This window comes from Rhipicephalus microplus, chromosome 2 (genome assembly GCF_043290135.1).
Source record: "Rhipicephalus microplus isolate Deutch F79 chromosome 2, USDA_Rmic, whole genome shotgun sequence".
NCBI lineage: Eukaryota > Metazoa > Arthropoda > Arachnida > Ixodida > Ixodidae > Rhipicephalus > Rhipicephalus microplus.
Genome location: NC_134701.1, coordinates 132,971,428 through 132,997,209, shown reverse-complemented (window position 1 = coordinate 132,997,209; position 25,782 = coordinate 132,971,428). Strand labels below are relative to the sequence as shown.

The window sequence follows — 25,782 nt, the reverse complement described above, 5'->3', positions numbered from 1 at the left end:
CGTATCAGAATGGCCGAGTGGTCTAAGGCGCCAGACTCAAGGGAAACCTTGCCCAGTGATACGAGTTGAACGAGGCTTCTGGTCCACGTATGTGTGCGTGGGTTCGAACCCCTCTTCTGACAAACTTTTTTTACTTCACTAACAGAACAAAGTCAGCGTCTCTTTTTGCTGGGGCTGACATATCGTATCAGAATGGCCGAGTGGTGTAAGGCGCCAGACTGAAGGGAAACCTTGCCCGGTGATGGGAGTTGAACGAGGCCTCTGGTCCACGTATGTGTGCGTGGCTTCGAATCTCACTTCTGTCAATTTTTTTTAATTTACTACCAGCACAAAGTCAGTGTCTCCTTTTGCTGGGCTGAAATATTGTGTCAAAATGGCCGAGTGGTCGAAGGTGCTAGACTCAAGGGAAACCTTGCCCAGTCATACGAGATGAACGAGGCTTCTGGTCCACGTATGTGTGCGTGGGTTCGAATCCCACTTCTGACGAAATTTTTTAATCTACTACCAGAAGAAAGTCAGTGTCTCCTTTTGTTGGGCTGAAATATCGTGTCAGAATGGCCGAGTGGTCCAAGGCGCCAGACTTAAGGGAAACCTTGCCCAGTGATACGGGTTTAACGAGGCTTCTGGTCTACGTATGAGGGCGTCGGTTGAAATCCCACTTCTGAGAAGCTCTTTTGTTTACTTTACTACCAGCACAAAGTCAGTGTCTCCTTTTGCTGGGGCTGAAATATCGTGTCAGAATGGCCGAGTGGTCTAAGGCTCCAGACTCAAGCGAAACCTTGCCCAGTGATACAGGTTGATCGAGGCTTCTGGCCCACGTATGTGGGCGTGGGTTCGAATCCCACTTCTGACAAACTTTTTTTTACTTTACTACCAGAACAATGTCAGTGTCTTCTTTTGCTGGGCTGATATATTTTGTCCGAATGGCCGAGTGGTCTAAGGCGCCAGACTCAAGGGAAACCTTGCCCAATGATACGGGTTGAACGATTCTTCTGGTCCACGTATGAGGGCGTGGGTTCGAATCCCACTTCTGACAAACTTTTTTTACTTTACTACCGGCACGAAGTCAGTGTCTTCTTTTGCTGGGGCTGATATATCGTGTCAGAATGGCCGAGTGGTCTAAGGCGCCAGACTCAAGGGAAACCTTGCCCAGTGATAGGGGTTGAACGAGGCTTCTGGTCCACGTATGTGGGCGTGGGTTCGAATCCCTCTTCAGACAAACTTTTTTTTTGCTTAACTAACAGAACAAAGTCAGTGTCTCCTTTTGCTGGGGCTGACATATCGTATCAGTATGGCCGAGTGGTCTAAGGCGCCAGACTCAAGGGAAACCTTGCGCAAATATACGGGTTGAACGAGGCTTCTGGTCCACGTATGTTGGCGTGGGTGTGAATCCCACTTCTGACAAACTTTTTTTATTTTAGTACACGAACGAAGCCAGTGTCTCCTTTAGTTAGGACTAAAATATCGTGTCAGAATGGCCGAGTGGTCGAAGGCGCCAGACTTAAGGGAAACCTTGGCCAGTGATAAGGGTTAAATGAGGCTTCTGGTCCACGTATGTGGGCGTGGGTTCGAATCCCACTTCTGACAAACTCTTTTTTATTTACTACCAGCACAAAGTGAGTGTCTCTTTTTGCTGGGCTGAAATATTGTGTCAGAATGGCCGAGTGGTCGAAGGCGCAAGACTCAAGGGAAACCATGCCCAGTCATACGAGATGAACGAGGCTTCTGGTCCACGTATGTGTGCGTGGGTGCGAATCCCACTTCTGACAAACTTTTTTTACTTTACTACCAGAACAAAGTCAGTGTCTTCTTTTGCTGCAGCTTATATATCGTGTCACAACGGCTGAGTTGTCTAAGGCACCAGACTTGAGGGAAACATTGCCCGGTGATACGGGTTAAACGAGGCCTTTGGTCCACGTATGTGGACGTGGGTTCGAATCCCACTTCTGACAATCTTTTTTTTACTTTACTACCAGCATAAAGTCAGTGTTTTTTTTTGCTGGGGCTGATATATTGTGTCAGCATGGCCGAGTGGTCGAAGGCGCCAGACTTAAGGGAAACCTTGCCCAGTGAATCGGGTTGAACGAGGCTTCTGGTCTACGTATGTGGGCGTGGGTTGAAATCCCACTTCTGAGAAGCTCTTTTTTTACTTTACTACCAGCACAAAGTCAGTGTCTCCTTTTGCTGGGGCTGAAATATCGTGTCAGAATGGTCGAGGGGTCTAAGGCTCCAGACTCAAGGGAAACCTCGCCCAGTGATACGAGTTGAACGAGGCTTCTGGTCTACGTATGTGGGCGTGGGTTAAAATCCCATTTCTGAGAAGCTCTTTTTTTTACTTTACTACCAGCACAAAATCAGTGTCTTCTTTTGCTGGGGCTGAAATATCGTGTCAGAATGGTCGAGCGGTCTAAGGCTCCAGACTCAAGGGAAACCTTGCCCAGTGATACGGGTTGAACGAGGCTTCTGGTCCACGTATGTGGGCGTGGGTTCGAATCCTATTCTGACAAACTTTTTTTTTACTTTACTACCAGAACAAAGTCAGTGTGTCCTTTTGCTGGGCAGAAAAGTTGTGTCAGAATGGCCGAGTGGTCTAAGGCGCCAGACTGAAGGGAAACCTTGCCCAGTGATGCGAGTTGAACGAGGCTTCTGGTCCATGTGTGCGCGGGTTCGAATCTCACTTCTGTCAATTTTTTTTACTACCAGCACAAAGTCAGTGTCTCCTTTTTCTGGGCTGAAATATTGTGTCAGAATGGCCGAGTGGTCGAAGGTGCTAGACTCAAGGGAAACCGTTCCCAGTCATACGAGTTGAACGAGGCTTCTGGTTCACGTATGTGTGCGTGAGTTCGAATCCCACTTCTGACAAAATTTTTTAATCTACTACCAGAACAAAGTCAGTGTCTCCTTCTGCTGGGCTGAAATATCGTGTCAGAATGGCCGAGAGGTCCAAGGCGCCAGACTTAAGGGAAACCTTGCCCAGTGATACGGGTTGAACGAGGCCTCTGGTCTACGTATGTGGGCGTGGGTTGAAATCCCACTTCTGAGAAGCTCTTTTTTTTTACTTTACTACCAGCACAAAGTCAGTACTCCTTTGGCTGGGGCTGAAATATCGTGTCAGAATGGCCGAGTGGCCTAAGGCTCCAGACTCAAGCGAAACCTTGCCCAGTGATACGGGTTGAACGAGATTTCTGGTCCACGTATGTGGGTGTGGGTGTGAATCCCACGTCTAACAAACTTTTTTTATTTTATTACGAAAACAAAGCCAGTGTCTCCTTTGGTTAGGACTAAAATATCGTGTCAGAATGGCCGAGTGGTCTAAGGCGCCAGACTCAAAGGAAACCTTGCCCAGTGATACGGGTTGAATGAGGCTTCTGGTCCACGTATGTCGGCGTGGGTTCGAATCCCACTTCTGACAAACTCTTTTTTTTATTTACTACCAGCACAAAGACAGTGTCTCTTTTTGCTGGGCTGAAATATTGTGTCAGAATGGCCGAGTGGTCGAAGGCGCTAGACTCAAGGGAAACCGTGCCCAGTCATACAAGTTGAACGAGGCTTCTGGTCCACGTATGTGTGCGTGGGTGCGAATCCCACTTCTGACAAACTTTTTTACTTTACTACCAGAACAAAGTCAGTGTCTTCTTTTGCTGCAGCTTATATATCGTGTCAGAACGGCCGAGTTGTCTAAGGCACCAGACTTAAGGGAAACATTGCCCGTTGATACGGGTTAAACGAGGCCTTTGGTCCACGTATGTGGACGTGGGTTCGAATCTCACTTCCGTCAATTTTTTTTACTTTACTACCAGCACAGAGTCAGCGTCTTCTTTGGTGAGGCTGACATATCGTGTCAGAATGGCCGAGTGGTCGAAGGCGCCAGACTTAAGGGAAACCTTGCTCAGTGATACGGGTTGAACGAGGGTTCTGGTCCAGGTGTGTGGGCGTGGGTTCGAATCCCACTTCAGACAAACTCTTTTTTTACTTTACTACGAGCACAAAGTCAGTGTTATCTTTTGCTGGGGCTGATAAATCGTATTAGAATGGTCGAGTGGTCTAAGGCGCCAGACTCAAGGAAAACCTTGCCCAGTGATACAGGTTGAACGAGGCTTCTGGTCCACGTATGTGGGCGTGGGTTCGAATTCCACTTCTGACAAACTTTTTTTTACTTTACTACCAGAACAATGTCAGTGTCTCCTTTTGCTGGGCTGGTATATTTTGTCCGAATGGCCGATTGGTCTAAGGCGCCAGACTCAAGGGAATCCTTGCCCAGTGATACGGGTTGAACGATGCTTCTGTTCCACGTATGTGTGCGTTGGTTCGAATCTCACTTCTGTAAATTTTTTTTACTTTTTCTGCCAGCACAGAGTCAGCGTCTTCTTTTGCTGGGGCTTACATATCGTATCAGAATGGCCGAGTGGTCTAAGGCGCCAGACTCAGGGGAAACCTTGCGCAGTGATACGGGTTGAACGAGGCTTCTGGTCCACGTATGTGGGCGTGGGTGTGAATCCCACTTCTGACAAACTTTTTTTATTTAGTACAAGAACAAAGCCAGTGTCTCCTTTGGTTAGGACTAAAATGTCGTGTCAGAATGGCCGAGTGGTCGAAGGCGCCAGACTTAAGGGAAACCTTGCCCAGTGATACGGGTTGAATGAGGCTTCTGGTCCACGTATGTGGGCGTGGGTTCGAATCCCACTTCTGACAAACTCTTTTTTTGTTTACTACCAGCACAAAGTCAGTGTCTCTTTTTGCTGTGCTGAAGTATTGTGTCAGAATGGCCGAGTGGTCGAAGGCGCTAGACTCAAGGGCAACCGTGCCCAGTCATACGAGAAGAACGAGGCTTCTGGTCCACGTATGTGTGCGTGGGCTCGAATCCCACTTCTGTCAATTTTTTTTACTTTACTACCAGTATAAAGTCAGTGTCTCCTTTTGCTGGGCTGAAATATCGTGTCAGAATGGCCGAGTGGTCCAAGGCACCACTCTTAAGGGAAACCTTGCCCAGTGATACGGGTTGAACGAGGCTTCTGGTCTACGTATGTGGGCGTGGGTTAATATCCCACTTCTGAGAAGCTCTTTTTTTACTTTACTACCAGCACAAAGCCAGCGTCTTCTTTTGCTGGGGCTGACATATCGTATTAGAATGGCCGCGTGGTGTAAGGCGCAAGACTCAAGGGAAACCTTGCCCAGTGATACGAGTTGAACGAGGCTTCTGGTCTACGTATGTGGGCGTGGGTTAAAATCCCACTTCTGAGAAGCTCTTTTTTTACTTTACTACCAGCACAAAGCCAGCGTCTTCTTTTGCTGGGGCTGACATATCGTATTAGAATGGCCGCGTGGTGTAAGGCGCAAGACTCAAGGGAAACCTTGCCCAGTGATACGAGTTGAACGAGGCTTCTGGTCTACGTATGTGTGCGTGGGTTCGAATCCCACTTCTGAAAATTTTTTTTACTTTACTACCAGAACAAAGTCAGTGTCTCCTTTTGCTGGGCTGAAATATCGTGTCAGAATGGCCGAGTGGTCCAAGGCGCCAGACTTAAGGGAAACCTTGCCCAGTGATACGGGATGAACGAGGCTTCTGGTCTACGTATGTGGGTGTTGGTTGAAATCCCACTTCTGAGAAGCTCTTTTGTTTACTTTACTACCAGCACAAAGTCAGTGTCTCCTTTTGCTGGGGCTGAAATATCGTGTCAGAATGGCCGAGTCATTCTTCTTCCGGCAGCGCAAGCGAACGGACGCGGAATCATGAGCTCCGATGGAGCGGTGAACGCGGCCCGCGTCGGCCACGGAAACAGGAACGACGGTGCAGATCAGGACTTTGAGATCGTGCTGCCTACTTTGCCCACTGGCCGTGTTGTACTGAACACGTTGTTTTTGCACGGTGATGTGCGTGAGCGTCCCTACAGTGTCGAGGACTTTAGCGACGCCCTCGAGGCTGTTGGAGTGCTGCCCGACGTCGTCGCCTTAGGAGCGTACCAGATTAACCACGTCTGGGTCGTCACCCTCACCAACGGAGAAGCGACAAGGAAACTGGCCGCGCGGAAAGAATTGAAGGTAAAGGGCCGCCGGTGCATAATTATTGATCCCGAAGAGCAGCAAGTAAAGCTCCGCCTGGATTGGATGCTGTACGGTGTCCAAGACGAGGACATCCGGACAGCTTTCGCCGCGTTCGGTAACGTCACTGAAGTGACGCGAGAACGGTGGCGTGTGCAAGGCATGAGGGAGAAAGGCTCGACAACGAGAAGCGTGCTGCTGAAGCTGAAGCCGGGAATGAAGGTGGATGACCTGCCCCACCAGGTGCGAGTCGCCGGTGAGTTGGCCCTCGTCGTCTTTCCCGGGCGGGCGATGCAGTGTTTGCGTTGCCACGGCACGGGCCACGTGCGTCGAGATTGCAGGGTGCCCCGCTGCTCGAAATGCCGGCGTTACGGACACGCAGACGCTGACTGCGTCCGTACTTACGCGTCGGCGACCGGGCTCCCTAGGTCTGACGAGCACGACGAACTCATGGACGTCGTCGAGGCTGAGGAAGCCGCCAGGGGAACCGAGGAGACAAGAAAGCAGGCGGGGCTTTCCAGCGATGACGCCCCGAAACGAGGTCCTCCGGCAGACCGAAAGCCTGAAGCCGACACGACTGGGCCTACATGCTCCCAACCAGTAGGACAGGGTTCGCTGGCGGTCACGGAACGGGACGCCGGTGAACGCGACCTACCAACGCTCAAAGGAGCGGCGAGTGAAGTCGACGGGTCCGATGGAACGGCAGCGAAAGCGTCCAAGGGCGGTGATTTTAAAAGTCCGAAAGACCTACAAGCTGACAAGAGCGGCGTACAAGCACCAACCAGCCTGGCCGTTGCATCGAAACGGCCCCACCCTCCGAACAGCAATGACTGTCCTGAGGAGACGCTGGCCGGCGTCGAGGAACCCCCTGCAAAGACGCCACAGGTACGGCGGCCCACCCTCCGGCCGCGCCCGAACATTCCTCCCGACAAGCGCGGCGGCAACGTCGAGCAAGCTCGGCAAGTTCAAGCCACGGCGTCGGACTTTAGCCCTGGTGATGGAGCCGTCTAGCCAAGTGCTAGACGCGAGAGGTGGGCCTAATGCTGCTGGTCTCTTTCCGTATTGGCAAAATGGCACCTGTCTGTCCGGTAATTGTCGCTACCATTAACGTTAGAGGATTGGCAGGAAAGAGAAAGCAGAACCAGCATTACCGACTTCTAACTGAGCGTGACATAGACGTCCTGGCAGTTCCGGAAACCAAAGTAGATGGCGAGGAGGAGACTAGCAGCATGGTTCAACGTTTCGCGTCCAGATTTTATGTTGTCGTGAGTCACGCAGTAGGCACATCGGCTGGCTGCATACTTTTTGTTAAGAAGTTACCGGGGCTTGAAGTGCTCGACCACTTTTCGTGTTCGACTGGCCGATGTGCTGCGCTTGATTTTTCACTGAACAACGCGTATTGGCGTATTTTGTGTATTTACTCGCCTAATAAGGTTGAGGAAAGGGCTCACTTCTTTCTTGGTTTAGAGGATCGACTAGCTGTAGGAAAGCCTTTGATTATGCTTGGCGATTTCAACTGTGTCCTCAGTGCGCGAGACAAAACTAGCACTCGAGCTTTTAGAGATAAAAGCACCAGCGTTCTGACGCGCATAGTTGAAAAGTGTGAGCTTGAGGATGTCGCGGAAAGTCTCTGTGGCTCGGGTGCAGTAAAGTACACGCGCTTTGAAGGCTCTAGCCATGCAAGGTTGGACCGGATTTATGTGTCTTTGGAGATCCTGACGGAGTGTTCCAATTATGAAGTAGTGCCTGTTTCCTTTTCGGACCATTGTTTAGTCCAGTGCTCTATCGGAAGTTTAAAGAAACGTAACAACTTTTCGTGGGATCTATGGAAACTAAACGATAGACTGTTGCAAGACGAAATTTTCATTCAGGCCGTAAATGATGAGATTGGCAACTTAGACCCTAGCAAAGGCCTGCACCTTTGGCAGCAATGGGAATTATGTAAGGAGACTTTAAAATTAAAAGCGATAGACAGGGCAACGCGTATACGGTATGATCACAAAAAGGAAGAAGCAGATTCAAAAGCTCTGCTCGATAAGCTTGTCAAGCATGAATGCCGAGAACCCGGCAAATGGTGAGAAGACGTTCGAAAAGCGAAGCTAAAAATAGAGCGACTGGACGAACAGCGTTATCGCGGCGCCCTGGTGAGGGCAAGGGCGGATGACTCAGCTGCCCGTGAAATGCCCTCGAAGCGTGTGCTCGGCTTGGAAAAAGCACGAGCCGAGACGAACCACGTTCGGGAAATCGAATGGGGAGGGAAAATATCAACAGATACGGACGATATCAAAACGGCGTTTACCGAGCATTAGAGGGCATTGTTCACTGTGCGGGACGTAGATTTCGAGAAATTTGAGCACGACTTTCTGCCTCTCATTCCGCGCATCGAGGACGAAAGGAAAGAGTATTTAGAGCGGGTAATAACGGCAGTCGAGGTAGAGGAACCGATTGAAAAGTTAAATCCTGGGAAATCGCCTGGGCCTGATGGGTTAACGGCTGCTTTTTACAAAACTTTCAAGCATGAACTGAGCCCGATACTGACAGTTGTTTTCAATGAAGCATACAAATTGGGCACATTGCCTCCGTCGTACCGGTCGTCCCATACTGTATTAATACCCAAAACCGATAACGTCGACAAACTAAGATCTGTCACAGCGTACAGACCGATAGCTTTCACTAACGTCGAATATAAGATATATATGAAAGTATTAGCACGCAGACTACAGACTGTGATTCGGGGAATCGTCGGACCTCATCAAACATGTGGTATTAAAGGGCGGTCTATTGTCACCAATATCCATAAAACACGGAGCATACTAGAATGGTGTGATTATTCACTTGAGCGGGTCGCCATTCTACAAATTGACTTAGAAAAGGCTTTCGACTGTGTAGACCATAGGATTTTGTTTGAAATTTTAAATCACGTTAATCTTGGTTCGGTTATCTGCGAGGGAGTGGCTCTGGCGTACCAGAACTGCACTACGAGATTGATTGTAAATAAGAGACTGGGGGCACCCATCAGTGTGCAACGTTCGGTTCGCCAGGGCTGCCCCCTCAGCCCCCTTCTTTTTTGTATTTACATTGAAACGCTGTGCATGAAAATAATCAGAGACAATGGTATCCTTGGTTTTAACTTACAAGCCGCAGAAGTGAAACTGCTGGCTTATGCAGATGATATCGCTATCTTTACTCGTGACCAGCGGAGCATCACACAGTCTGTCCAATGTATCCGTGAGTTCAGCCAAGTTACCGGGAGCGGCGTAAACTGGGGCAAGTGCCTTGGGCTCTGGCACGGGTCGTCGCCAGCGAAACCTGACCACTTCGCAAACATGCCTTGGGTGACGACCCCAGGCAAGTACTTAGGCGTTCCACTAGACTGTTATCGCGACAGCGATCAGTATTGGAAAGGGCAGGTTAAGGAGACACAAGAGAAAGTGGAGAAGTGGAAAGGAGGCGCCCATTCGATCTTTGCCAGAGCCACAATTTGCAACTTGTTTTTCATCAGCAAGTTGTTGTATGTTATGCAGGTCATACATTGTTCACGGACTAATGTGCAGAAACTGCACAGGATATTTGCGACATTTATTTGGGCTTCTGAATGGGAGCGATGCAGTCGCACAAACTTGTTTAGACGGGTGAAACACGGAGGTCTCGGACTAGGCCACCTCTTTCTACGACAACTAGTTAACCGGTTTTTGTTTTTTAGAGATGCGACAGACTCTTTTCTACGCACAGTATGTCAACTCAGACTAGCAGGCGCACTCCCTGAATATGTTGTTTCAACCCAAGATTGCGTGGGAGGGATCGGGGGCTATTATAAAGAAATTGTGTTCAGTGTAAGGTTTCTCACTGTACGTTTTTCACGAGAGTATCTGGCTGCCGTAAGACGAAAAGAACTTTATTTTGCGTTATGCGATATCGTTTTTCCACTGCCTATATACCGATCTTCATTCAGTGAAGGCCCAGGTAGCGATGTTCTAAAGAGGGTTAAAAGAATGCAAGTCATGCCGGGAGCCAAAACGTTTTTCTTCAAGCTGCATAGTGGGACACTGCCTGTTAAAACTTTTTCGGAGAAAAAGGGGTGCTATATGCCTTGGGGTACCCATTGCCTTATTTGTAAGCTGCCAGAAACGGTAGACCATGTTTTTTTACATTGTTGGGAGGGGGTTTATTTTTGGGATGTTTTGCAGAGATCAGTGAAAAAAGAATTCCCTTTGGACTCACATGGCGTTAGATTTCTAAATGTAGACAACGATGACGGGGCTCCTTTTGACGCGGTTATGCTCATGGGCCTCCATTGCACATGGAGAGCGAGAATGGCAGGTTACCACTGCGATAAGGATGCACGGCCGGCATATGTCTATTTCAGAGAGGCATTCACTGGTTCCTGGAGATTTATAAAGTGGCACCGGAGCCACCAGTATGGCTTCTACGACTGGAGCCTCTGCTGACTTTGCGAGTTTTATAGTAACGAAATCAGCACCATGCTGGTTGACTGTTATGTCATCATGTAAATATTGTACATTTCATACCTTCTTGCCAGTGTCTCTTGTATGATGTGGTTGGTACAAAAGCAGGTAATAAAGAAAAAAAAAGTCAGAATGGCCGAGTGGTCTAAGGCTCCAGACTCAAGCGAAACCTTGCCCAGTGATACAGGTTGAACGAGGCTTCTGGTCCACGCATGTGGGCGTGGGTTCGAATCCCACTTCTGACAAACTTTTTTTTACTTTACTACCAGAACAATGTCAGTGTCTCCTTTTGCTGGGCTGATATATTTTGTCCGAATGGCCGAGTGGTCTAAGGCGCCAGACTCAAGGGAAACCTTGCCCAGTGATACGGGTTGAACGATGCTTCTGTTCCATGTATGTGTGCGTGGGTTCGAATCTCACTTCTGTCAATTTTTTTTACTTTTTCTGCCAGCACAGAGTCAGCGTCTTCTTTTGCTGGGGCTGACATATCGTATCAGAATGGCCGAGTGGTCTAAGGCGCCAGACTCAAGGGAAACCTTGCGCAGTGATACGGGTTGAACGAGGCTTCTGGTCTACGTATGTGGGCGTGGGTTAAAATCCCACTTCTGAGAAGCTCTTTTTTTACTTTACTACCAGCACAAAGCCAGCGTCTTCTTTTGCTGGGGCTGACATATCGTATCAGAATGGCCGCGTGGTCTAAGGCGCCAGACTCAAGGGAAACCTTGCCCAGTGATACGAGTTGAACGAGGCTTCTGGTCCACGTATGTATGCATGGCTTCGAATCCCACTTCTGACAATTTTTTTTTACTTTACTACCAGAACAAAGTCAGTGTCTCCTTTTGCTGGGCTGAAATATCGTGTCAGAATGGCCGAGTGGTCGAAGGCGCCAGACTTAAGGGAAACCTTGCCGAGTGATACGGTTTGAACGAGGCTTCTGGTCCACGTATGTGGGCGTGGGTTCGAATCCCACTTCTGACAAAACTTTTTAATCTACTACCAGAAGAAAGTCAGTGTCTCCTTTTGCTGGGCTGAAATATCGTGTCAGAATGGCCGAGTGGTCCAAGGCGCCAGACTTAAGGGAAACCTTGCCCAGTGATACGGGTTGAACGAGGCTTCTGGTCTACTTATGTGGGCGTGGGTTCGAATCCTATTCTGACAAACGTTTTTTTACTTTACTACCAAAACAAAGTCAGTGTCTCCTTTTGCTGGGCTGAAATATTGTGTCAGAATGGCCGAGTGGTGGAAGGCGCCAGACTTAAGGGAAACCTTGCCCAGTGATACGAGTGTAACGAGGCTTCTGGTCCACGTATGTGTGCGTGGGTTCGAATCCCTTTTCTGACAAACTTTTTTTACTTTACTACCAGCACGAAGTCAGTGTCTTCTTTGGCTGCAGCTTATATATCGTGTCAGAACGGCCGAGTTGTCTAAGGCACCAGACTTAAGGGAAACATTGCCCGTTGATACGGGTTAAACGAGGCCTTTGGTCCACGTATGTGGACGTGGGTTCGAATCTCACTTCCGTAAATTTTTTTACATTACTACCAGCACAGAGTCAGCGTCTTCTTTGGTGAGGCTGACATATCGTATCAGAATGGCCGAGTGGTCGAAGGCGCCAGACTTAAGGGAAACCTTGCTCAGTGATACGGGTTGAACGAGGGTTCTGGTCCAGGTGTGTGGGCATGGGTTCAGATCCCATTTCAGACAAACTCATTTTTTTACTTTACTACCAGCACAAAGTCAGTGTCTCCTTTTGCTGGGGCTGAAATATCGTGTCAGAATGGCCGAGTGGTCCAAGGCGCCAGACTTAAGGGAAACCTTGCCCAGTGATACGGGTTGAACGAGGCTTCTGGTCTACGTATGTGGGCGTGGGTTCGAATCCTATTCTGACAAACGTTTTTTTACTTTACTACCAGAACAAAGTCAGTGTCTCCTTTTGCTGGGCTGAAATATTGTGTCAGAATGGCCGAGTGGTGGAAGGCGCCAGACTTAAGGGAAACCTTGCCCAGTGATACGAGTGTAACGAGGCTTCTGGTCCACGTATGTGTGCGTGGGTTCGAATCCCTTTTCTGACAAACTTTTTTTACTTTACTACCAGCACGAAGTCAGTGTCTTCTTTGGCTGCAGCTTATATATCGTGTCAGAACGGCCGAGTTGTCTAAGGCACCAGACTTAAGGGAAACATTGCCCGTTGATACGGGTTAAACGAGGCCTTTGGTCCACGTATGTGGACGAGGGTTCGAATCTCACTTCCGTAAATTTTTTTACATTACTACCAGCACAGAGTCAGCGTCTTCTTTGGTGAGGCTGACATATCGTATCAGAATGGCCGAGTGGTCGAAGGCGCCAGACTTAAGGGAAACCTTGCTCAGTGATACGGGTTGAACGAGGGTTCTGGTCCACGTATGTGGGCGTGGGTTCGAATCCCACTTCTGACAAACTCTTTTTTTATTTACTACCAGCACAAAGTCGGTGTCTCTTTTTGCTGGGCTGAAATATTGTGTCATAATGGCCGAGTGGTCGAAGGCACCCGACATAAGGGAAACCTTGCCCAGTGATACGGGTTGAACGAGGCTTCTGGTCTACGTATGTGGGCGTGGGTTAAAATCCCACTTCTGAGAAGCTCTTTTTTTACTTTACTACCAGCACAAAGCCAGCGTCTTCTTTTGCTGGGGCTGACATATAGTATCAGAATGGCCGCGTGGTCTAAGGCGCCAGACTTAAGGGAAACCTTGCCCAATGATACGAGTGTAACGAGGCTTCTGGTCCACGTATGTGGACGTGGGTTCGAATCTCACTTCCGTAAATTTTTTTTACATTACTACCAGCAATGAGTCAGCGTCTTCTTTGGTGAGGCTGACATATCGTATAAGAATGGCCGAGTGGTCTAAGGCGCGAGACTCAAGGAAAACCTTGCCGAGTGATACGGTTTGAACGAGGCTTCTGGTCCACGTATGTGGGCGTGGGTTCGAATCCCACTTCTGACAAAAATTTTTAATCTACTACCAGAAGAAAGTCAGTGTCTCCTTTTGCTGGGCTGAAATATCGTGTCAGAATGGCCGAGTGGTCCAAGGCGCCAGACTTAAGGGAAACCTTGCCCAGTGATACGGGTTGAACAAGGCTTCTGGTCTACGTATGTGGGCGTGGGGTGAAATCCCACTTCTGAGAAGCTCTTTTTTTTACTTTGCTACCAGCACAAAGTCAGTGTCTTCTTTTGCTGGGGCTGAAATATCGTGCCAGAATGGTCGAGTGGTCTAAGGCTCCAGACTCAAGGGAAACCTTGCCCAGTGATACGGGTTGAACGAGGCTTCTGGTCCACGTATGTGGGCGTGGGTTCGAATCCTATTCTGACAAACTTTTTTTACTTTACTACCAGAACAAAGTCAGTGTCTCCTTTTGCTGGGCTGAAATATTGTGTCAGAATGGCCGAGTGGTGGAAGGCGCCAGACTTCATGGAAACCTTGCCCAGTTATACGAGTGTAACGAGGCTTCTGGTCCACGTAAGTGTGCGTGGGTTCGAATCCCACTTCTGACAAACTTTTTTTACTTTACTACCAGCACGAAGTCAGTGTCTTCTTTTGCTGGGGCTGATATATCGTGTCAGAATGGCCGAGTGGTCCAAGGCGCCAGACTCAAGGGAAACCTTGCCCAGTGATACGAGTTGATCGAGGCTTCTGGTCCACGTATGTGTGCATGGGTTCGAATCCCTCTTCTGACAATTTTTTTTTACTTCACTAACAGAACAAAGTCAGCGTCTCCTTTCGCTGGGGCTGAAATATTGTGGCAGAATGGCCGAGTCGTCGAAGGTGCTAGACTGAAGGGAAACCTTGCCCAGTCATGCGAGTTGAACGAGGCTTCCAGTCCACGTATGTGTGCGTGAGTTCAAATCCCACTTCTGACAAACGTTTTTAATCTACTACCAGAACAAAGTTAGTGTCTCCTTTTGCTGGGCCTAAATATCGTGTCAGAATGGCCAAGTGGTCCAAGGCGCCAGACTTAAGGGAAACCTTGCCCAATGATACGAGTGTAACGAGGCTTCTGGTCCACGTATGTGGACGTGGGTTCGAATCTCACTTCCGTAAATTTTTTTTACATTACTACCAGCAATGAGTCAGCGTCTCCTTTTGCTGGGCTGAAATATCGTGTCAGAATGGCCGAGTGGTCGAAGGCGCCAGACTTAAGGGAAACCTTGCCGAGTGATACGGTTTGAACGAGGCTTCTGGTCCACGTATGTGGGCGTGGGTTAAAAAGCCACTTCTGAGAAGCTCTTTTTTTACTTTACTACCAGCACAAAGCCAGCGTCTTCTTTTGCTGGGGCTGACATATAGTATCAGAATGGCCGCGTGGTCTAAGGCGCCAGACTTAAGGGAAACCTTGCCCAATGATACGAGTGTAACGAGGCTTCTGGTCCACGTATGTGGACGTGGGTTCGAATCTCACTTCCGTAAATTTTTTTTACATTACTACCAGCAATGAGTCAGCGTCTTCTTTGGTGAGGCTGACATATCGTATCAGAATGGCCGAGTGGTCTAAGGCGCGAGACTCAAGGAAAACCTTGCCGAGTGATACGGTTTGAACGAGGCTTCTGGTCCACGTATGTGGGCGTGGGTTTGAATCCCACTTCTGACAAAATTTTTTAATCTACTACCAGAAGAAAGTCAGTGTCTCCTTTTGCTGGGCTGAAATATCGTGTCAGAATGGCCGAGTGGTCCAAGGCGCCAGACTTAAGGGAAACCTTGCCCAGTGATACGGCTTGAACGAGGCTTCTAGTCTACGTATGTGGGCGTGGGTTGAAATCCCACTAGTGAGAAGCTCTTTTTTTACTTTGCTACCAGCACAAAGTCAGTGTCTTCTTTTGCTGGGGCTGAAATATCGTGCCAGAATGGTCGAGTGGTCTAAGGCTCCAGACTCAAGGGAAACCTTGCCCAGTGATACGGGTTGAACGAGGCTTCTGGTCCACGTATGTGGGCGTGGGTTCGAATCCTATTCTGACAAACTTTTTTTTTACTTTACTACCAGAACAAAGTCAGTGTCTTCTTTTGCTGGGCTGAAATTTTGTGTCAGAATGGCCGAGTGGTGGAAGGCGCCGGACTTCATGGAAACCTTGCCCAGTGATACGAGTGTAACGAGGCTTCTGGTCCACGTAAGTGTGCGTGGGTTCGAATCCCACTTCTGACAAACTTTTTTTACTTTACTACCAGCACGAAGTCAGTGTCTTCTTTTGCTGGGGCTGATATATCGTGTCAGAATGGCCGAGTGGTCTAAGGCGCCAGACTCAAGGGAAACCTTGCCCAGTGATACGAGTTGAACGAGGCTTCTGGTCCACGTATGTGTGCATGGGTTCGAATCCCTCTTCTGGCAATTTTTTTTTACTTCACTAACAGAACAAAGTCAGCGTCTCCTTTCGCTGGGGCTGAAATATTGTGGCAGAATGGCCGAGTCGTCGAAGGTGCTAGACTGAAGGGAAACCTTGCCCAGTCATGCGAGATGAACGAGGCTTCCGGTCCACGTATGTGTGCGTGAGTTCGAATCCCACTTCTGACAAACGTTTTTAATCTACTACCAGAACAAAGTTAGTGTCTCCTTTTGCTGGGCCTAAATATCGTGTCAGAATGGCCAAGTGGTCCAAGGCGCCAGACTTAAGGGAAACCTTGCCCAATGATACGAGTGTAACGAGGCTTCTGGTCCACGTATGTGGACGTGGGTTCGAATCTCACTTCCGTAATTTTTTTTTACATTACTACCAGCAATGAGTCAGCGTCTCCTTTTGCTGGGCTGAAATATCGTGTCAGAATGGCCGAGTGGTCGAAGGCGCCAGACTTAAGGGAAACCTTGCCGAGTGATACGGTTTGAACGAGGCTTCTGGTCCACGTATGTGGGCAAGGGTTCGAATCCCACTTCTGACAAAATTTTTTAATCTACTACCAGAAGAACGTCAGTGTCTTCTTTTGCTGGGCTGAAATATCGTGTCAGAATGGCCGAGTGGTCCAAGGCGCCAGACTTAAGGGAAACCTTGCCCAGTGATACGGGTTGAACGAGGCTTCTGGTCTACGTATGTGGGCGCGGGTTGAAATCCCACTTCTGAGAAGCTCTTTTTTTTACTTTGCTACCAGCACAAAGTCAGTGTCTTCTTTTGCTGGGGCTGAAATATCGTGTCAGAATGGTCGAGTGGTCTAAGGCTCCAGACTCAAGGGAAACCTTGCCCAGTGATACGGGTTGAACGAGGCTTCTGGTCCACGTATGTGGGCGTGGGTTCGAATCCTATTCTGACAAACGTTTTTTTACTTTACTACCAGCACAGAGTCAGCGTCTTCTTTTGCTGGGGCTGACATATCGTATCAGAATGGCCGAGTGGTCTAAGGCGCCAGACTCAAGGGAAACCTTGGGCAGTGATACGGGTTGAACGAGGCTTCTGGTCTACGTATGTGGGCGTGGGTTAAAATCCCACTTCTGAGAAGCTCTTTTTTTACTTTACTACCAGCACAAAGCCAGCGTCTTCTTTTGCTGGGGCTGACATATCGTATCAGAATGGCCGCGTGGTCTAAGGCGCCAGACTCAAGGGAAACCTTGCCCAGTGATACGAGTTGAACGAGGCTTCTGGTCCACGTATGTATGCATGGCCTCGAATCCCACTTCTGACAATTTTTTTTTACTTTACTACCAGAACAAAGTCAGTGTCTCCTTTTGCTGGGCTGAAATATCGTGTCAGAATGGCCGAGTGGTCGAAGGCGCCAGACTTAAGGGAAACCTTGCCGAGTGATACGGTTTGAACGAGGCTTCTGGTCCACGTATGTGGGCGTGGGTTCGAATCCCACTTCTGACAAAACTTTTTAATCTACTACCAGAAGAAAGTCAGTGTCTCCTTTTGCTGGGCTGAAATATCGTGTCAGAATGGCCGAGTGGTCCAAGGCGCCAGACTTAAGGGAAACCTTGCCCAGTGATACGGGTTGAACGATGCTTCTGGTCTACGTATGTGGGCGTGGGTTCGAATCCTATTCTGACAAACGTTTTTTTTACTTTACTACCAGAACAAAGTCAGTGTCTCCTTTTGCTGGGCTGAAATATTGTGTCAGAATGGCCGAGTGGTGGAAGGCGCCAGACTTAAGGAAAACCTAGCCCAGTGATACGAGTGTAACGAGGCTTCTGGTCCACGTATGTGTGCGTGGGTTCGAATCCCTCTTCTGACAAACTTTTTTTACTTTACTACCAGCACGAAGTCAGTGTCTTCTTTGGCTGCAGCTTATATATCGTGTCAGAACGGCCGAGTTGTCTAAGGCACCAGACTTAAGGGAAACATTGCCCGTTGATACGGGTTAAACGAGGCCTTTGGTCCACGTATGTGGACGTGGGTTCGAATCTCACTTCCTTAAATTTTTTTACATTACTACCAGCACAGAGTCAGCGTCTTCTTTGGTGAGGCTGACATATCGTATCAGAATGGCCGAGTGGTCGAAGGCGCCAGACTTAAGGGAAACCTTGCTCAGTGATACGGGTTGAACGAGGGTTCTGGTCCAGGTGTGTGGGCATGGGTTCAAATCCCATTTCAGACAAACTCATTTTTTTACTTTACTACCAGCGCAAAGTCAGTGTCTCCTTTTGCTGGGGCTGAAATATCGTGTCAGAATGGCCGAGTGGTCCAAGGCGCCAGACTTAAGGGAAACCTTGCCCAGTGATACGGGTTGAACGAGGCTTCTGGTCTACGTATGTGGGCGTGGGTTGAAATCCCACTTCTGAGAAGCTCTTTTTTTTACTTTGCTACCAGCACAAAGTCAGTGTCTTCTTTTGTTGGGGCTGAAATATCGTGCCAGAATGGTCGAGTGGTCTAAGGCTCCAGACTCAAGGGAAACCTTGCCCAGTGATACGGGTTGAACGAGGCTTCTGGTCCACGTATGTGGGCGTGGGTTCAAATCCTATTCTGACAAACATTTTTTTACTTTACTACCAGAACAAAGTCAGTGTCTCCTTTTGCTGGGCTGAAATATTGTGTCAGAATGGCCGAGTGGTGGAAGGCGCCAGACTTCATGGAAACCTTGCCCAGTGATACGAGTGTAACGAGGCTTCTGGTCCACGTAAGTGTGCGTGGGTTCGAATCCCACTTCTGACAATCTTTTTTTACTTTACTACCAGCACGAAGTCAGTGTCTTCTTTTGCTGGGGCTGATATATCGTGTCAGAATGGCCGAGTGGTCTAAGGCGCCAGACTCAAGGGAAACCTTGCCCAGTGATACGAGTTTAACGAGGCTTCTGGTCCACGTATGTGTGCATGGGTTCGAATCCCTCTTCTGACAATTTTTTTTTACTTCACTAACAGAACAAAGTCAGCGGCTCCTTTCGCTGGGGCTGAAATATTGTGGCAGAATGGCCGAGTCGGCGAAGGTGCTAGACTGAAGGGAAACCTTGCCCATTCATGCGAGTTGAACGAGGCTTCCGGTCCACGTATGTGTGCGTGAGTTCGAATCCCACATCTGACAAACGTTTTTAATCTACTACCAGAACAAAGTTAGTGTCTCCTTTTGCTGGGCCTAAATATCGTGTCAGAATGGCCAAGTGGTCCAAGGCGCCAGACTTAAGGGAAACCTTGCCCAATGATACGAGTGTAACGAGGCTTCTGGTCCACGTATGTGGACGTGGGTTCGAATCTCACTTCCGTAAATTTTTTTACATTACTACCAGCAATGAGTCAGCGTCTCCTTTTGCTGGGCTGAAATATCGTGTCAGAATGGCCGAGTGGTCGAAGGCGCCAGACTTAAGGGAAACCTTGCCGAGTGATACGGTTTGAACAAGGCTTCTGGTCCACGTATGTGGGCGTGGGTTCGAATCCCACTTCTGACAAATTTTTAATACTACTACCAGAAGAACGTCAGTGTCTTCTTTTGCTGGGCTGAAATATCGTGTCAGAATGGCCGAGTGGTCCAAGGCGCCAGACTTAAGGGAAACCTTGCCCAGTGATACGGGTTGAACGAGGCTTCTGGTCTACGTATGTGGGCGCGGGTTGAAATTCCACTTCTGAGAAGCTCTTTTTTTACTTTGCTACCAGCACAAAGTCAGTGTCTTCTTTTGCTGGGGCTGAAATATCGTGTCAGAATGGTCGAGTGGTCTAAGGCTCCAGACTCAAGGGAAACCTTGCCCAGTGATACGGGTTGAACGAGGCTTCTGGTCCACGTATGTGGGCGTGGGTTCGAATCCTATTCTGACAAACGTTTTTTTACTTTACTACCAGAACAAAGTCAGCGTCTTCTTTTGCTGGGGCTGACATATCGTATCAGAATGGCCGAGTGGTCTAAGGCGCCAAACTCAAGGGAAACCTTGCGCAGTGATACGGGTTGAACGAGGCTTCTGGTCTACGTATGTGGGCGTGGGTTAAAATCCCACTTCTGAGAAGCTCTTTTTTTACTTTACTACCAGCACAAAGCCAGCGTCTTCTTTTGCTGGGGCTGACATATCGTATCAGAATGGCCGCGTGGTCTAAGGCGCCAGACTCAAGGGAAACCTTGCCCAGTGATACGAGTTGAACGAGGCTTCTGGTCCACGTATGTATGCATGGCTTCGAATCCCACTTCTGACAATTTTTTTTTACTTTACTACCAGAACAAAGTCAGTGTCTCCTTTTGCTGGGCTGAAATATCGTGTCAGAATGGCCGAGTGGTCGAAGGCGCCAGACTTAAGGGAAACCTTGCCGAGTGATACGGTTTGAACGAGGCTTCTGGTCCACGTATGTGGGCGTGGGTTCGAATCCCACTTCTGACAAAACTTTTTAATCTACTACCAGAAGAAAGTCAGTGTCTCCTTTTGCTGGGCTGAAATGTCGTGTCAGAATGGCCGAGTGGTCCAAGGCGCCAGACTTAAGGGAAACCTTGCCCAGTGATACGGGTTGAACGAGGCTTCTCGTCTACGTATGTAGGCGTGGGTTCGAATCCTATTCTGACAAACGTTTTTTTTTTACTTTACTACCAGAACAAAGTCAGTGTCTCCTTTTGCTGGGCTGAAATATTGTGTCAGAATGGCCGAGTGGTGGAAGGCGCCAGACTTAAGGAAAACCTTGCCCAGTGATACGAGTGTAACGAGGCTTCTGGTCCACGTATGTGTGCGTGGGTTCGAATCCCTCTTCTGACAAACTTTTTTTACTTTACTACCAGCACGAAGTCAGTGTCTTCTTTGGCTGCAGCTTATATATCGTGTCAGAACGGCCGAGTTGTCTAAGGCACCAGACTTAAGGGAAACATTGCCCATTGATACGGGTTAAACGAGGCCTTTGGTCCACGTATGTGGACGTGGGTTCGAATCTCACTTCTTTAAATTTTTTTACATTACTACCAGCACAGAGTCAGCGTCTTCTTTGGTGAGGCTGACATATCGTATCAGAATGGCCGAGTGGTCGAAGGCGCCAGACTTAAGGGAAACCTTGCTCAGTGATACGGGTTGAACGAGGGTTCTGGTCCAGGTGTGTGGGCATGGGTTCAAATCCCATTTCAGACAAACTCATTTTTTTTACTTTACTACCAGCGCAAAGTCAGTGTCTCCTTTTGCTGGGGCTGAAATATCGTGTCAGAATGGCCGAGTGGTCCAAGGCGCCAGACTTAAGGGAAACCTTGCCCAGTGATACGGGTTGAACGAGGCTTCTGGTCTACGTATGTGGGCGTGGGTTGAAATCCCACTTCTGAGAAGCTCTTTTTTTTACTTTGCTACCAGCACAAAGTCAGTGTCTTCTTTTGTTGGGGCTGAAATATCGTGCCAGAATGGTCGAGTGGTCTAAGGCTCCAGACTCAAGGGAAACCTTGCCCAGTGATACGGGTTGAACGAGGCTTCTGGTCCACGTATGTGGGCGTGGGTTCGAATCCTATTCTGACAAACATTTTTTTACTTTACTACCAGAACAAAGTCAGTGTCTCCTTTTGCTGGGCTGAAATATTGTGTCAGAATGGCCGAGTGGTGGAAGGCGCCAGACTTCATGGAAACCTTGCCCAGTATACGAGTGTAACGAGGCTTCTGGTCCACGTAAGTGTGCGTGGGTTCGAATCCCACTTCTGACAATCTTTTTTTACTTTACTACCAGCACGAAGTCAGTGTCTTCTTTTGCTGGGGCTGATATATCGTGTCAGAATGGCCGAGTGGTCTAAGGCGCCAGACTCAAGGGAAACCTTGCCCAGTGATACGAGTTTAACGAGGCTTCTGGTCCACGTATGTGTGCATGGGTTCGAATCCCTCTTCTGACAATTTTTTTTACTTCACTAACAGAACAAAGTCAGCGGCTCCTTTCGCTGGGGCTGAAATATTGTGGCAGAATGGCCGAGTCGGCGAAGGTGCTAGACTGAAGGGAAACCTTGCCCATTCATGCGAGTTGAACGAGGCTTCCGGTCCACGTATGTGTGCGTGAGTTCGAATCCCACATCTGACAAACGTTTTTAATCTACTACCAGAACAAAGTTAGTGTCTCCTTTTGCTGGGCCTAAATATCGTGTCAGAATGGCCAAGTGGTCCAAGGCGCCAGACTTAAGGGAAACCTTGCCCAATGATACGAGTGTAACGAGGCTTCTGGTCCACGTATGTGGACGTGGGTTCGAATCTCACTTCCGTAAATTTTTTTACATTACTACCAGCAATGAGTCAGCGTCTCCTTTTGCTGGGCTGAAATATCGTGTCAGAATGGCCGAGTGGTCGAAGGCGCCAGACTTAAGGGAAACCTTGCCGAGTGATACGGTTTGAACAAGGCTTCTGGTCCACGTATGTGGGCGTGGGTTCGAATCCCACTTCTGACAAATTTTTTATACTACTACCAGAAGAACGTCAGTGTCTTCTTTTGCTGGGCTGAAATATCGTGTCAGAATGGCCGAGTGGTCCAAGGCGCCAGACTTAAGGGAAACCTTGCCCAGTGATTCGGGTTGAACGAGGCTTCTGGTCTACGTATGTGGGCGCGGGTTGAAATTCCACTTCTGAGAAGCTCTTTTTTTACTTTGCTACCAGCACAAAGTCAGTGTCTTCTTTTGCTGGGGCTGAAATGTCATGTCAGAATGGTCGAGTGGTCTAAGGCTCCAGACTCAAGGGAAACCTTGCCCAGTGATACGGGTTGAACGAGGCTTCTGGTCCACGTATGTGGGCGTGGGTTCGAATCCTATTCTGACAAACGTTTTTTTACTTTACTACCAGAACAAAGTCAGCGTCTTCTTTTGCTGGGGCTGACATATCGTATCAGAATGGCCGAGTGGTCTAAGGCGCCAGACTCAAGGGAAACCTTGCGCAGTGATACGGGTTGAACGAGGCTTCTGGTCTACGTATGTGGGCGTGGGTTAAAATCCCACTTCTGAGAAGCTCTTTTTTTACTTTACTACCAGCACAAAGCCAGCGTCTTCTTTTGCTGGGGCTGACATATCGTATCAGAATGGCCGCGTGGTCTAAGGCGCCAGACTCAAGGGAAACCTTGCCCAGTGATACGAGTTGAACGAGGCTTCTGGTCCACGTATGTATGCATGGCTTCGAATCCCACTTCTGACAATTTTTTTTTACTTTACTACCAGAACAAAGTCAGTGTCTCCTTTTGCTGGGCTGAAATATCGTGTCAGAATGGCCGAGTGGTCGAAGGCGCCAGACTTAAGGGAAACCTTGCCGAGTGATACGGTTTGAACGAGGCTTCTGGTCCACGTATGTGGGCGTGGGTTCGAATCCCACTTCTGACAAAACTTTTTAATCTACTACCAGAAGAAAGTCAGTGTCTCCTTTTGCTGGGCTGAAATGTCGTGTCAGAATGGCCGAGTGGTCCAAGGCGCCAGACTTAAGGGAAACCTTGCCCAGTGATACGGGTTGAACGAGGCTTCTCGTCTACGTATGTGGGCGTGGGTTCGAATCCTATTCTGACAAACGTTTTTTTTACTTTACTACCAGAACAAAGTCAGTGTCTCCTTTTGCTGGGCTGAAATATTGTGTCAGAATGGCCGAGTGGTGGAAGGCGCCAGACTTAAGGGAAACCTTGCCCAGTGATACGAGTGTAACGAGGCTTCTGGTCCACGTATGTGTGCGTGGGTTCGAATCCCTTTTCTGACAAACTTTTTTTACTTTACTACCAGCACGAAGTCAGTGTCTTCTTTGGCTGCAGCTTATATATCGTGTCAGAACGGCCGAGTTGTCTAAGGCACCAGACTTAAGGGAAACATTGCCCGTTGATACGGGTTAAACGAGGCCTTTGGTCCACGTATGTGAACGTGGGTTCGAATCTCACTTCCGTAAATTTTTTTACATTACTACCAGCACAGAGTCAGCGTCTTCTTTGGTGAGGCTGACATATCGTATCAGAATGGCCGAGTGGTCGAAGGCGCCAGACTTAAGGGAAACCTTGCTCAGTGATACGGGTTGAACGAGGGTTCTGGTCCACGTATGTGGGCGTGGGTTCGAATCCCACTTCTGACAAACTCTTTTTTTATTTACTACCAGCACAAAGTCAGTGTCTCTTTTTGCTGGGCTGAAATATTGTGTCATAATGGCCGAGTGGTCGAAGGCACCAGACTTAAGGGAAACCTTGCCCAGTGATACGGGTTGAACGAGGCTTCTGGTCTACGTATGTGGGCGTGGGTTAAAATCCCACTTCTGAGAAGCTCTTTTTTTACTTTACTACCAGCACAAAGCCAGCATCTTCTTTTGCTGGGGCTGACATATAGTATCAGAATGGCCGCGTGGTCTAAGGCGCCAGACTTAAGGGAAACCTTGCCCAATGATACGAGTGTAACGAGGCTTCTGGTCCACGTATGTGGACGTGGGTTCGAATCTCACTTCCGTAAATTTTTTTTACATTACTACCAGCAATGAGTCAGCGTCTCCTTTTGCTGGGCTGAAATATCGTGTCAGAATGGCCGAGTGGTCGAAGGCGCCAGACTTAAGGGAAACCTTGCCGAGTGATACGGTTTGAACGAGGCTTCTGGTCCACGTATGTGGGCAAGGGTTCGAATCCCACTTCTGACAAAATTTTTTAATCTACTACCAGAAGAACGTCAGTGTCTTCTTTTGCTGGGCTGAAATATCGTGTCAGAATGGCCGAGTGGTCCAAGGCGCCAGACTTAAGGGAAACCTTGCCCAGTGATACGGGTTGAACGAGGCTTCTGGTCTACGTATGTGGGCGCGGGTTGAAATCCCACTTCTGAGAAGCTCTTTTTTTTACTTTGCTACCAGCACAAAGTCAGTGTCTTCTTTTGCTGGGGCTGAAATATCGTGTCAGAATGGTCGAGTGGTCTAAGGCTCCAGACTCAAGGGAAACCTTGCCCAGTGATACGGGTTGAGCGAGGCTTCTGGTCCACGTATGTGGGCGTGGGTTCGAATCCTATTCTGACAAACGTTTTTTTTACTTTACTACCAGCACAGAGTCAGCGTCTTCTTTTGCTGGGGCTGATATATCGTATCAGAATGGCCAAATGGTCTAAGGCGCCAGACTCAAGGGAAACCTTGCGCAGTGATACGGGTTGAACGAGGCTTCTGGTCTACGTATGTGGGCGTGGGTTAAAATCCCACTTCTGAGAAGCTCTTTTTTTACTTTACTACCAGCACAAAGCCAGCGTCTTCTTTTGCTGGGGCTGACATATCGTATCAGAATGGCCGAGTGGTCGAAGGCGCCAGACTTAAGGGAAACCTTGCCGAGTGATACGGTTTGAACGAGGCTTCTGGTCCACGTATGTGGGCGTGGGTTCGAATCCCACTTCAGACAAAACTTTTTAATCTACTACCAGAAGAAAGTCAGTGTCTCCTTTTGCTGGGCTGACATATAGTATCAGAATGGCCGAGTGGTCGAAGGCGCCAGACTTAAGGGAAACCTTGCTCAGTGATACGGGTTGAACGAGGGTTCTGGTCCAGGTGTGTGGGCATGGGTTCAAATCCCATTTCAGACAAACTCATTTTTTTACTTTACTACCAGCGCAAAGTCAGTGTCTCCTTTTGCTGGGGCTGAAATATCGTGTCAGAATGGCCGAGTGGTCCAAGGCGCCAGACTTAAGGGAAACCTTGCCCAGTGATACGGGTTGAACGAGGCTTCTGGTCTACGTATGTGGGCGTGGGTTGAAATCCCACTTCTGAGAAGCTCTTTTTTTTACTTTGCTACCAGCACAAAGTCAGTGTCTTCTTTTGCTGGGGCTGAAATATCGTGCCAGAATGGTCGAGTGGTCTAAGGCTCCAGACTCAAGGGAAACCTTGCCCAGTGATACGGGTTGAACGAGGCTTCTGGTCCACGTATGTGGGCGTGGGTTCGAATCCTATTCTGACAAACTTTTTTTTACTTTACTACCAGAACAAAGTCAGTGTCTCCTTTT

The 25,782-nt window shown here is 48.7% G+C and overlaps 30 non-coding genes across 30 annotated transcripts; all 30 read left to right on the top strand.

Annotated features, from left to right (window-relative positions):
• Positions 1 to 734: 734 nt before the first annotated feature.
• Positions 735 to 853, top strand: TRNAL-CAA (transfer RNA leucine (anticodon CAA)). Its single transcript has 2 exons — positions 735 to 772; positions 808 to 853. It is a non-coding gene; the product is annotated as a tRNA-Leu (tRNA).
• Positions 854 to 917: 64 nt separating this feature from the next.
• On the top strand, positions 918 to 1,036 carry TRNAL-CAA (transfer RNA leucine (anticodon CAA)). The gene is made up of 2 exons: positions 918 to 955; positions 991 to 1,036. It is a non-coding gene; the product is annotated as a tRNA-Leu (tRNA).
• A 64-nt stretch (positions 1,037 to 1,100) lies between these two features.
• TRNAL-CAA (transfer RNA leucine (anticodon CAA)) lies at positions 1,101 to 1,219 on the top strand. The gene is made up of 2 exons: positions 1,101 to 1,138; positions 1,174 to 1,219. It is a non-coding gene; the product is annotated as a tRNA-Leu (tRNA).
• A 249-nt stretch (positions 1,220 to 1,468) lies between these two features.
• On the top strand, positions 1,469 to 1,587 carry TRNAL-UAA (transfer RNA leucine (anticodon UAA)). Its single transcript has 2 exons — positions 1,469 to 1,506; positions 1,542 to 1,587. It is a non-coding gene; the product is annotated as a tRNA-Leu (tRNA).
• Positions 1,588 to 3,293: 1,706 nt separating this feature from the next.
• TRNAL-CAA (transfer RNA leucine (anticodon CAA)) lies at positions 3,294 to 3,412 on the top strand. The gene is made up of 2 exons: positions 3,294 to 3,331; positions 3,367 to 3,412. It is a non-coding gene; the product is annotated as a tRNA-Leu (tRNA).
• A 428-nt stretch (positions 3,413 to 3,840) lies between these two features.
• Positions 3,841 to 3,959, top strand: TRNAL-UAA (transfer RNA leucine (anticodon UAA)). The gene is made up of 2 exons: positions 3,841 to 3,878; positions 3,914 to 3,959. It is a non-coding gene; the product is annotated as a tRNA-Leu (tRNA).
• A 614-nt stretch (positions 3,960 to 4,573) lies between these two features.
• TRNAL-UAA (transfer RNA leucine (anticodon UAA)) lies at positions 4,574 to 4,692 on the top strand. The gene is made up of 2 exons: positions 4,574 to 4,611; positions 4,647 to 4,692. It is a non-coding gene; the product is annotated as a tRNA-Leu (tRNA).
• A 5,939-nt stretch (positions 4,693 to 10,631) lies between these two features.
• On the top strand, positions 10,632 to 10,750 carry TRNAL-CAA (transfer RNA leucine (anticodon CAA)). The gene is made up of 2 exons: positions 10,632 to 10,669; positions 10,705 to 10,750. It is a non-coding gene; the product is annotated as a tRNA-Leu (tRNA).
• Positions 10,751 to 10,997: 247 nt separating this feature from the next.
• Positions 10,998 to 11,116, top strand: TRNAL-CAA (transfer RNA leucine (anticodon CAA)). The gene is made up of 2 exons: positions 10,998 to 11,035; positions 11,071 to 11,116. It is a non-coding gene; the product is annotated as a tRNA-Leu (tRNA).
• Positions 11,117 to 11,364: 248 nt separating this feature from the next.
• TRNAL-UAA (transfer RNA leucine (anticodon UAA)) lies at positions 11,365 to 11,483 on the top strand. The gene is made up of 2 exons: positions 11,365 to 11,402; positions 11,438 to 11,483. It is a non-coding gene; the product is annotated as a tRNA-Leu (tRNA).
• Positions 11,484 to 11,544: 61 nt separating this feature from the next.
• TRNAL-UAA (transfer RNA leucine (anticodon UAA)) lies at positions 11,545 to 11,664 on the top strand. Its single transcript has 2 exons — positions 11,545 to 11,583; positions 11,619 to 11,664. It is a non-coding gene; the product is annotated as a tRNA-Leu (tRNA).
• Positions 11,665 to 11,727: 63 nt separating this feature from the next.
• Positions 11,728 to 11,846, top strand: TRNAL-UAA (transfer RNA leucine (anticodon UAA)). Its single transcript has 2 exons — positions 11,728 to 11,765; positions 11,801 to 11,846. It is a non-coding gene; the product is annotated as a tRNA-Leu (tRNA).
• Positions 11,847 to 12,275: 429 nt separating this feature from the next.
• TRNAL-UAA (transfer RNA leucine (anticodon UAA)) lies at positions 12,276 to 12,395 on the top strand. Its single transcript has 2 exons — positions 12,276 to 12,314; positions 12,350 to 12,395. It is a non-coding gene; the product is annotated as a tRNA-Leu (tRNA).
• A 63-nt stretch (positions 12,396 to 12,458) lies between these two features.
• TRNAL-UAA (transfer RNA leucine (anticodon UAA)) lies at positions 12,459 to 12,577 on the top strand. Its single transcript has 2 exons — positions 12,459 to 12,496; positions 12,532 to 12,577. It is a non-coding gene; the product is annotated as a tRNA-Leu (tRNA).
• A 244-nt stretch (positions 12,578 to 12,821) lies between these two features.
• On the top strand, positions 12,822 to 12,940 carry TRNAL-UAA (transfer RNA leucine (anticodon UAA)). The gene is made up of 2 exons: positions 12,822 to 12,859; positions 12,895 to 12,940. It is a non-coding gene; the product is annotated as a tRNA-Leu (tRNA).
• A 3,349-nt stretch (positions 12,941 to 16,289) lies between these two features.
• TRNAL-UAA (transfer RNA leucine (anticodon UAA)) lies at positions 16,290 to 16,408 on the top strand. The gene is made up of 2 exons: positions 16,290 to 16,327; positions 16,363 to 16,408. It is a non-coding gene; the product is annotated as a tRNA-Leu (tRNA).
• A 431-nt stretch (positions 16,409 to 16,839) lies between these two features.
• On the top strand, positions 16,840 to 16,958 carry TRNAL-CAA (transfer RNA leucine (anticodon CAA)). The gene is made up of 2 exons: positions 16,840 to 16,877; positions 16,913 to 16,958. It is a non-coding gene; the product is annotated as a tRNA-Leu (tRNA).
• Positions 16,959 to 17,206: 248 nt separating this feature from the next.
• TRNAL-UAA (transfer RNA leucine (anticodon UAA)) lies at positions 17,207 to 17,325 on the top strand. Its single transcript has 2 exons — positions 17,207 to 17,244; positions 17,280 to 17,325. It is a non-coding gene; the product is annotated as a tRNA-Leu (tRNA).
• A 61-nt stretch (positions 17,326 to 17,386) lies between these two features.
• On the top strand, positions 17,387 to 17,506 carry TRNAL-UAA (transfer RNA leucine (anticodon UAA)). The gene is made up of 2 exons: positions 17,387 to 17,425; positions 17,461 to 17,506. It is a non-coding gene; the product is annotated as a tRNA-Leu (tRNA).
• Positions 17,507 to 17,570: 64 nt separating this feature from the next.
• Positions 17,571 to 17,689, top strand: TRNAL-UAA (transfer RNA leucine (anticodon UAA)). The gene is made up of 2 exons: positions 17,571 to 17,608; positions 17,644 to 17,689. It is a non-coding gene; the product is annotated as a tRNA-Leu (tRNA).
• Positions 17,690 to 19,214: 1,525 nt separating this feature from the next.
• TRNAL-UAA (transfer RNA leucine (anticodon UAA)) lies at positions 19,215 to 19,333 on the top strand. The gene is made up of 2 exons: positions 19,215 to 19,252; positions 19,288 to 19,333. It is a non-coding gene; the product is annotated as a tRNA-Leu (tRNA).
• A 796-nt stretch (positions 19,334 to 20,129) lies between these two features.
• On the top strand, positions 20,130 to 20,248 carry TRNAL-UAA (transfer RNA leucine (anticodon UAA)). Its single transcript has 2 exons — positions 20,130 to 20,167; positions 20,203 to 20,248. It is a non-coding gene; the product is annotated as a tRNA-Leu (tRNA).
• A 247-nt stretch (positions 20,249 to 20,495) lies between these two features.
• TRNAL-UAA (transfer RNA leucine (anticodon UAA)) lies at positions 20,496 to 20,614 on the top strand. Its single transcript has 2 exons — positions 20,496 to 20,533; positions 20,569 to 20,614. It is a non-coding gene; the product is annotated as a tRNA-Leu (tRNA).
• Positions 20,615 to 22,138: 1,524 nt separating this feature from the next.
• On the top strand, positions 22,139 to 22,257 carry TRNAL-UAA (transfer RNA leucine (anticodon UAA)). Its single transcript has 2 exons — positions 22,139 to 22,176; positions 22,212 to 22,257. It is a non-coding gene; the product is annotated as a tRNA-Leu (tRNA).
• A 429-nt stretch (positions 22,258 to 22,686) lies between these two features.
• TRNAL-CAA (transfer RNA leucine (anticodon CAA)) lies at positions 22,687 to 22,805 on the top strand. Its single transcript has 2 exons — positions 22,687 to 22,724; positions 22,760 to 22,805. It is a non-coding gene; the product is annotated as a tRNA-Leu (tRNA).
• A 248-nt stretch (positions 22,806 to 23,053) lies between these two features.
• Positions 23,054 to 23,172, top strand: TRNAL-UAA (transfer RNA leucine (anticodon UAA)). The gene is made up of 2 exons: positions 23,054 to 23,091; positions 23,127 to 23,172. It is a non-coding gene; the product is annotated as a tRNA-Leu (tRNA).
• Positions 23,173 to 23,417: 245 nt separating this feature from the next.
• On the top strand, positions 23,418 to 23,536 carry TRNAL-UAA (transfer RNA leucine (anticodon UAA)). Its single transcript has 2 exons — positions 23,418 to 23,455; positions 23,491 to 23,536. It is a non-coding gene; the product is annotated as a tRNA-Leu (tRNA).
• Positions 23,537 to 23,780: 244 nt separating this feature from the next.
• On the top strand, positions 23,781 to 23,899 carry TRNAL-UAA (transfer RNA leucine (anticodon UAA)). Its single transcript has 2 exons — positions 23,781 to 23,818; positions 23,854 to 23,899. It is a non-coding gene; the product is annotated as a tRNA-Leu (tRNA).
• Positions 23,900 to 24,329: 430 nt separating this feature from the next.
• On the top strand, positions 24,330 to 24,448 carry TRNAL-UAA (transfer RNA leucine (anticodon UAA)). Its single transcript has 2 exons — positions 24,330 to 24,367; positions 24,403 to 24,448. It is a non-coding gene; the product is annotated as a tRNA-Leu (tRNA).
• A 617-nt stretch (positions 24,449 to 25,065) lies between these two features.
• On the top strand, positions 25,066 to 25,184 carry TRNAL-UAA (transfer RNA leucine (anticodon UAA)). Its single transcript has 2 exons — positions 25,066 to 25,103; positions 25,139 to 25,184. It is a non-coding gene; the product is annotated as a tRNA-Leu (tRNA).
• The last annotated feature ends 598 nt before the right edge of the window (positions 25,185 to 25,782 follow it).